Below are 9576 nucleotides of genomic sequence, written 5' to 3' on the forward strand. Positions count from 1 at the left end.
ATGCTTTCTTTACATGGAAAAAGCCTTACCCACCGCGATCGTCCTCACCTCTTGGATCTCCTGTAGGGTGCCTTGGGTTTCCCCCTGGGCATCACGCACAACCTAGTGAGCCCTGGCGAGTTCGGATTCTTTCTCCGTTAAACTCTTCTCCAAGGTCTCGCATTTCTTCACGGACTCTTGAAGCTCCTGCTCACCTTCAATAACCCTGGCCTCGTGCTTCTCACGAAGAGCCTGCTCTGCGGCTGCCTTTTCCTCGTCCTCGGCAACAGCCTTCCTCAGAGCCTCGACTTCGGTCATCGCCCCTGGGGGAAATAATGAAACATATTTTATCATACTGGAAATTTGTTCGCATTGAACGTGAACAAGGCTTGCGCATACATTGTTTATCTTCCAACTGCCTTTTCAACTGGCCAAGTTCTTCTTTGGCCCGCTCCAGACTTTGATTCAGTCTGGAGACCTCAGCAGTATGAGAGGTAGCTGCCGCTGCAGACGCCTGCTTATAAAAGAAGAGAGATAGATGTCATCAAGTGAGTCTTCCTGCGAACATAAAATTGATCCTCTGTCCGGTCCTTTCTTGCATCGAACAGTGTATCAGGGGCTACTATCTATACTATGACACTCTTCGAAACCTCATAAAACATACGTCAAAGCCTTTTATAAGGATGATACAGGCATCATCCAGTCCACTCTCAGCAGACTGAATCTCCTTAATCATCGCACCCGTCAAGGCACGGTGCTCATCGACGATGGAGGCGCTCTTCAGCGCCTCCAACTATGACGCCCCCGATTTGACCGTACACTAATCATACACGCAAACATCTACGATAAAGATCAGGGACTCACGGGAAGATATCACAACACAACTCTACAAATAAAATAAGTCATACAAGCATCATATTACAAGCCAGGGGCCTCGAGGGCTCGAATACAAGAGCTCGATCATAGACGAGTCAGCGGAAGCAACAATATCTGAGTACAGACATAAGTAAACAAGTTTGCCTTAAGAAGGCTAGCACAAACTGGGATACAGATCGAAAGAGGTGCATGCCTCCTGCCTGGGATCCTCCTAAACTACTCCTGGCCATCGCCAGCGGCCTGCACGTAGTAGTAGGCACCTCCAGTGTAGTAGGAGTCGTCGTCGGCAGTGTCGTCTGGCTCCTGGACTACATCGTCTGGTCACAACAATTGAGTATAGAAAGGGGAAAAGAGGGAGCAAAGCAATCGTGAGTACTCATCCAAAGTACTCGCAAGCAAGGAGCTACACTACAAATGTATGCATTGGTATCAAATGGAAAAGGGGTATCATAAGTGGACTGAACTGCAGAATGCCAGAATAAGAGGGGGATATCTTATCCTATCGAAGACTATGCTTCTGGTAACCTCCATCTTGCAGCAGAAGAGGAGAGTAGATGGTAAGTGCACCTAGTAACATCGCATAGCATAATCCTAACCGATGATCCTCCCCTCGTTGCCCTGTGAGAGAGCGATCACCGGTTGTATCTGGCACTTGGAAGGGTGTGTTTTATTAAGTATCCGGTTCTAGTTGTCATAAGGTCAAGGTACAACTCCAAGTCGTCCTGTTACCGAAGATCACGGCTATTCGAATAGATTAACTTCCCTGCAGGGGTGCACCACATTTCCCAACACGCTCGATCCCCTTTGTCCGGACACACTTTCCTGGGTCATGCCCGGCCTCAAAAGATCAACACGTCGCAGCCCTACCTAGGCACAACAGAGAGGTCAGCATGCCAGTCTAAATCCTATGCCGCAGGGGTCTGGGCCCATCACCCATTGCACACCTGCATGTTGCCTGGGCAGCCGGAGAGCAGACCTAGCAACCTCCATTACAAAGGAAGCTGCGTTATGCGGTCCAACCCGACGCGCGTCGCTCAGTCGCTGACGTCACGAAGGCTTTGGCTGATACCACGACGTCGAGTGCCCATAACTGTTCCTGCGTAGTTGGTTAGTGCGTATAGGCCAATGGCCAGACTCAGATCAAATACCAAGATCTCGTTAAGCGTGTTATTTTGAAGTAACCACGAACGCCGACCAGGGCCAGGCCCACCTCTCTCCTAGGTGGTCTCTACCTGCCCTATCGCTTCGCCTCAAAGGAACAGTCGGGGGCCGTCGGGAACGTAGGCCCACCACTACCTGGGTGGAACGACCTGCCCCTTCAGCCCCCAACATCGAAATCACACGCGGGTACTCAACGAGCCGATCCGATTTTAGTCACCACCTGCATAGTATGTATATATAGTATATTACCGTGATCAGCACCCGACGTGATCACGGCCCGGTAGTATAGCATGGCAGACTGACAAGAATGTAGGGCCACTTATGATAATCTAGCATCCTATACTAAAAATTTAGGATTGCAGATAAGGTATCAACAATTGTAGCAACAATGACAGGCTATGCATCAGAATAGGATTAACGGAAAGCAGTAACATGCTACACTACTAAAATGCAAGCAGTAGAAAGAGAGTAGGCGATATCTCGTGATCAAGGAGGGCTTGCCTGGTTGCTCTGGAAAGTAGGGGTCGTCAACAACGTAGTCGGACGGGGCACTAGCAGCGGCGTCAGTCTCGTAGTCTACAGGAGAGAAGAGGGGGAAGAAACAATGAATACAATGCAAACAGATGCATAACGATGCATGACATGTCAAGTAGCGGTGGTAGGTGTGCCCTAACGCGGTATGAGGTGATACCGGTGAAGGGGGGAAACATCCGGGAAAATATCCCCAGTGTTTTGCGTTTCCGAACAAATAATCGGAGGGGAAAAGTTGCGTGTTCGCTATGCTAGGGATGCGTGGCAGATGAACGGGCTGCGTATCCGGATTCGTCTCGTCGTTCTGAGCAACTTTCATGTATAAAACTTTTTCATCCAAAATACGGTTTATTTTATATTGAATTTCAAAGTTTAATTGATTTTTTGAATTTATTACTAATTCAAAATAAAAGGTGAAATTGCTATGTGCACCTAGCAGAGTGCACATAGCAGGGCCACCAGAGGCTGACAGTGGCCCCGTTGACCGGGTCAACTGTTGACCAGTTGACTGATCAACTGGGCAGAGGACCCACGTGTCAGTCCCTATTAGTGTTAGCTAATTAACTAATTAGGTAATTAGACTAATTAAGTTTAACTTAATTAATTAATATAATTAACTAATTTTTAATTTCATTTTAAAAAACTTTAACAGGGGGGTATGGGGCCCCGCTGTCATTGGCCCAAAACGCCAACTGGGCAGGGGTCGATAGCGGGCGTAGGTGAACGGGCGCGGCCCAGCGCGCGTGGGTGGTGGAGCACCCACAGGCGAGCCCGGGGCGGCCAAAGGCGGCAGCGGCGCAGCGAGGGGGGGGGGCAGCGGGGCATGGCGGTGCTCGGGGATGTGTCGGAGGGCCCCAGGGACGGCGGCGGCCGCAGTTACTCCGGCGGCTCGGCCACGGACACACCCGTGGGCGTGCGGATCTGAGGGGTAGAGAGCACGGGCGAGGGGGAGAGGAATGGAGCAGCTAGGGTTCAGGCAGGGCCTCGGGGCAGGACTTGTAGGCGAGGGGGAGCCGCGGGGATGGTTGCAGGCTAGGCGCGGGCATGGACGGGGCGCGCGTGTCCACGGCGCTCCTGGTGAGCAGTAGGAAGGAGGAGGTGCCAAGGTGGATTGGGCTCCCACTGTTGACGTAGAGCCCAGTCCACCAGTAGTTTAGGTCTTTCTTATTTTTCTTTTCTGTTTCTTTTATTTCTTTCTTACTTTGCATTTTAATGGAACTACTAAATGAGTTTTGTTTAATACAAAACTTGGCACAAGAATACATCACAATATTCTGTGTTGGTACAAAAGTTTCAAAGCATTTGGTAGTGTTCAACTATTTTTAGAAATTGAAAAGGTGAGATAATTGTGTGATGATCCACTGAATAAGTTTTCAAGGGCATTTTGGGAATTCAAAAGAGGTTGGTTCCAACATGAAAAATATCCAGGAATTATTTGCCACACTTTGAGCATTTTATTTTTCATGTTTGAGAAATTTGAATATTGGACTTTAATTTGAATTTGAATTAGAATTGTGATCTAGATAAAGTGAGGATTATCAACAGTAATGTGATGACGTGGCACCATTAGCAGGGGTTTACTGTAGCTTAATTATCCGGGCGTCACAATTCTCCTCCACCACAAGAAATCTCGTCCCGAGATTTATGGGGTGTAGTAGGGGAAAAGACTCGGAAAGGACGGAGCTCAACACAAGATAGGTAACTGGGGGCTATCTCTCGAGTTGAATTTCAAGAAAGCCAACGAGAGCAAGGTAAGAAGGTGCAATAAGAATCTTCAAGTGGGTAGGCAAATCGCTTGAAGTCTGAAATAGAGTGTGAAAGGGGCTTAGAGCATCGAGAATAAGTATTGCATCAGATACCAGAATGAAACATGGGGAGGAAGTTGGCTCGTGAATTACATACGAAGTCAGTGCAAAGAATGTTTCAGAATCAAGGTTGTACATGAGAGTAAGGTTTTGATCCTGTGGAACTGTGGGTTATGGGCCCACCATGTGGGTTATACACAGGAAGGCGCTAACATTTTGCATGGTCATGATAGCAAGGCAGGTCAGAGGATAGCCTGTCAATTATGTCGACAACAACATCGTTACCAAGGGCGATGGACGAAGAGAACCATTTTCCTGCTCGTTAAGACGAGGCGGACCAATAGGCAAAGTTCTCGTCCATCGGTGGCTACCAGAATGTCATTAACAATAGTAACAAGCTCTTACTGACAGAGTTAGCACACCGAGGTGTTTACATAAGTAGGGAATTATCACTTCTCGGATATTTAGGTTACAAGAAAGGTTGAACAAAACAATGGAAAGGAATGTGATTATACCCGAGTATCAAGAGTATATCTTTCCCATCCATGACAGGACAACAAATAGATAACCAATTAGGTAAAGGGGTGAGGGAATTCATGAAGTTACCCGTACTACGGTGTTTGGATAAATGATCAAGAAACATTTAGCATCATGCTTCCGATGTTCTTGTTGATGTTTGAGTACCATAGTCGTGCTTCGGGATAGCATTGACATGGTCATCAGGTAAAGGTCGGACCTTGGATTCACAACGGATCCATCGGGAATTTCTAGAACATCTCATGAATTTTTTATCAAGAAATAGATGGGGATGTGGCCGATGGGTTCAACTTCAATCCATCGACATGTCAAAAAGGATGTAATTCCAAAATTATATGAACAAGTTTGTGTTGGGGAAAAGGCAAGAATGTTGTCGATGATAAAAAAAATCATCGAGGGGCTAGGATGGTATTTCTCATCAAGAATTCGATTGATATCCTGGGAGAGTTCAGAAAGTTGATGATGATCACGACACATTTGTCGTGAGGTTTCTTGAAGATGTAATCGATCATCGACGACATCGAGCAAAAGGGATGGTGAAGCAAAAGGTTATTTGACCGACAGATAATATGCAATCTCAGAGTCAGAGCTGCCTTTCAAGACAAACAATATGATGTTGAAAACTTGATGTAGCTTAGCGCACTGTCGAGAGTGTGTTCCAGGGATGAAGGACATAGGTAGCACGGTCAAGCTTTAGCATGACAATGATGATGTAGCCAATTGACTGGGAATGACATGATCGAGCACAAACTCGTAAGCAATGAAGATTACTAGTAGTTGTTGAATCATAGTGCGGACTCGATTCAACTATTGGTGTCCTCGACTAACCAACCACTCAGAACCCGGGGATGTTGGAATTGGTGATCAATAGTAGTTTGATGAAGAACTCATAAGAAGTTATGTAGTTCCTGTGATATTCTCGAGATACCAAGGGGTAACACTCGAGGGTAAATCAGGATAGAGGTTGGGCAGGCATATTGGTTTGCAGAAGACAAGTGCTTTAGCTTGTCCACGAAATGGGATCAAAGAAGAACAATCATGGTCAGGACCACGATTGCAAAGAATCAAAGAAAAATACCAGATGGATTATCACAAGAGTTTATTTTTTTTCGAGCAGCTTCCATGATAAGTTCTACATCGGGTCCATGGGCATGAACACAAAGTTCAAGGTCGACTCCCACTTCTTCAATGCATAACCTTTCATTCACTTCTCATTTTCAAAGAAGTTGTAGTGTTGAAAATTTATCTGACGAAGGCCAGTAGTGTATAACCCGCATAACTTCTGGGTTCACACAAATTATGGAAGGCATAGGTTCAACACATCGGGGCATCATAGGAACATATACCATAAACTTCAAGAGTAATTAACTCGAGCTTGAAAGCAGAGCATGGTTGACGAGGCAGATGATACAATTTACCAAAGGCATTATGTATCCGAGGAAAGACTCACAAGGTGATTGAATATGAAGGACTTTGTCGGATAATAATCCAATCAAGGGTCTCACGGACCGCAAAGAATCTGATGTGAGTATCGATGTTCAATCAGAATAAGAAATAATGCAAATGCATCGGACTATAGTACTATCCGGACAATTTCAAACCTTAAATACAAAGGAATTACAATTTCCATATTGGGAGATCAGAAACAGAGGCTCTGATCAAAAGACAAGTTGAATAGACATAGATAGACAATCAATCGAGGTTTGATCTGCCGAGACCCAGCTCATGTCTGGAGTGGAGTCTGAGCCAGAAGGATAAATGATTACCAGGGAAATAACTAATGAATGTGTGCATTCACGCACATGTCGAATCAATAGAATAAGAATGACAATCTCAAACAAGTTTAATGAATATTGTTAGACTTATGGAATTAACCATAATGCAAGATGATAAGGAAGAACAGGAGCAATAGGTTACTGAGGATTATCAGAAGATCAAATGGTATTTCGAAGACTTTGTGAAACATACGGACAATTGGGGACGAGCGGATACTCAATAAGTGTGAGGAATTATCCGTAGGGGTATTCATGTGGCAAAGAACTGCAAGGCAGTAGGCACAAGATATTCTCGTCTCAATAGAGAGAATTTTGGGGTATGTTGTAATAACAAGGTCAACTGGGAATAAAGTAGGAACAACAAGTGCATGTATTTATCCATAGGGATATTTCCATGGTAGGGAAATGAAAAAGTAACGGGCACAAAGTCTCGAGAGAACATCGGAGAGTATTTTCGAAAACCTTCGATGCACCAAGTAATCATCTGGAGTAAGGGGCTCTCCAGGTGGAAGTAGTTACGAGAACCTAAATTCGGCGTTAGTAAATTCACTTAACCCGAATAGAAGAGAGATTACAGTCCCAAAGTATAGGTCGAGGAATAAAAGATCCTAATACCACCCAGTTGGCAACGTGGGCCCGTAAGACACACATCCATGTTAGTAAAAAGTTTTGTAATGTCTAGACTCGACTTCGGCCAAGGAGTGTGGAAGGGGGATTCCTACAGGCAGTCGGCTCTGATACCAACTTGTGACGCCCCCGATTTGACCATACACTAATCATACACGCAAACATATACGATCAAGATCAGGGACTCAGGGGAAGATATCACAACACAACTCTACAAATAAAATAAGTCATACAAGCATCATATTACAAGCCAGGGGCCTCGAGGGATCGAATACAAGAGCTCGATCATAGACGAGTCAGCGGAAGCAACAATATCTGAGTATGGACATAAGTAAACAAGTTTGCCTTAAGAAGGCTAGCACAAACTGGGATACAAATAAAAAGAGGCGCATGCCTCCTGCCTAGGATCCTCCTAAACTACTCCTGGCCATCGCCAGCGGCCTGCACATAGTAGTAGGCACCTCCAGTGTAGTAGGAGTCGTCGTCGGCAGTGTCGTCTGGCTCCTGGACTCCATCATCTGTTCGCAGAAATCGAGTATAGAAAGGGGAAAAGAGGGAGCAAAGCAACCGTGAGTACTCATCCAAAGTACTCGCAAGCAAGGAGCTACACTACAAATGTATGCATTGGTATCAAATGGAAAAGGGGTATCATAAGTGGACTGAACTGCAGAATGCCAGAATAAGAGGGGGATAGCTAATCCTATCGAAGACTACGCTTCTGGTAACCTCCATCTTGCAGCAGAAGAGGAGAGTAGATGGTAAGTTCACCAAGTAACATCTCATATCATAATCCTAACCAATGATCCTCCCCTCGTCGCCCTATGAGAGAGCGATCACCGGTTGTATCTGGCACTTGGAAGGGTGTGTTTTATTAAGTATCCGGTTCTAGTTGTCATAAGGTCAAGGTACAACTCTAAGTCGTCCTGTTACCGAAGATCACGGCTATTCGAATAGATTAACTTCCCTGCAGGGGTGCACCACATTTCCCAACACGCTCGATCCCCTTTGTCCGGACACACTTTCCCGGGTCATGCCCGGCCTCGGAAGATCAACACGTCGCAGCCCTACCTAGGCATAACAGAGAGGTCAGCACGCCGGTCTAAATCCTATGGTGCAGGGGTCTGGGCCCATTGCACACCTGCACGTTGCGAGGGCGGCCGGAGAGCAGACCTAGCAACCTCCATTACAAAGGAAGTTGTGTTATGCGGTCCAACCCGGCGCCCGCCGCTCAGTCGCTGACGTCACGAAGGCTTCGGCTGATACCACAACGTCGAGTGCCCATAACTGTTCCCACGTAGTTGGTTAGTGCGTATAGGCTAATGGCTAGACTCAGATCAAATACCAAGATCTTGTTAAGCGTGTTATTTTGAAGTAACCGCGAACGCCGACCAGGGCCAGGCCCACCTCTCTCCTAGGTGGTCTCCGCCTGCCCTGTCGCTCCGCCTCAAAGGAACGGTCGGGGCCGTCGGGAACCTAGGCCCACCACTACCTGGGTGGAACGACCTGCCCCTTCAGCCCCCAACATCGGAATCACTCGCGGGTACTCAACGAGCCGACCCAACTTTAGCCACCACCTGCATAGTATGTATGTATATATAGTATATACCTGTGATCAACACCCGACATGATCACGTCCCGGTAGTATAGCATGGCAAAGTAACAAGAATGTAGGGCCACTAATGATAATCTAGCATCCTATACTAAGCATTTAGGATTGCAGGTAAGGTATCAACAATTGTAGCAACAGTGACAGGCTATGCATCAGAATAGGATTAACGGAAAGAAGTAACATGCTACACTACTCTAATGCAAGCATTAGAAAGAGAGTAGGCGATATCTGGTGATCAAGGGGGGGGGGGCTTGCCTGGTTGCTCTGGCAAGTAGGGGTCGGCAACAACGTAGTCGAACGGGCACCAGCAGCGGCGTCAGTCTCGTAGTCTACCGGAGAGAAGAGGGGGAAGAAACAATGAATACAATGCAAACAGATGCATAACGATGCATGACATGTCAAGTAGCGGTGCTAGGTGTGCCCTAACACGGTATGAGGTGATACCGGTGAAGGGGGGAAACATCCGGGAAAATATCCCCGGTGTTTTGCGTTTCCGGACAGATGAATCGGAGGGGAAAAGTTGCGTGTTCGCTATGCTAGGGATGCGTGGCGGACGAACGGGCTGTGTATCCGGATTCGTCTCGTCGTTCTGAGCAACTTTCATGTATAAAAAAATGTCATCCGAGATACGGTTTATTTTATATTGAATTTCAAAGTTTAAATGATTTTCTAAATT

This window comes from Triticum urartu, chromosome 4 (assembly GCF_003073215.2).
Source record: "Triticum urartu cultivar G1812 chromosome 4, Tu2.1, whole genome shotgun sequence".
NCBI classification, from domain to species: domain Eukaryota; kingdom Viridiplantae; phylum Streptophyta; class Magnoliopsida; order Poales; family Poaceae; genus Triticum; species Triticum urartu.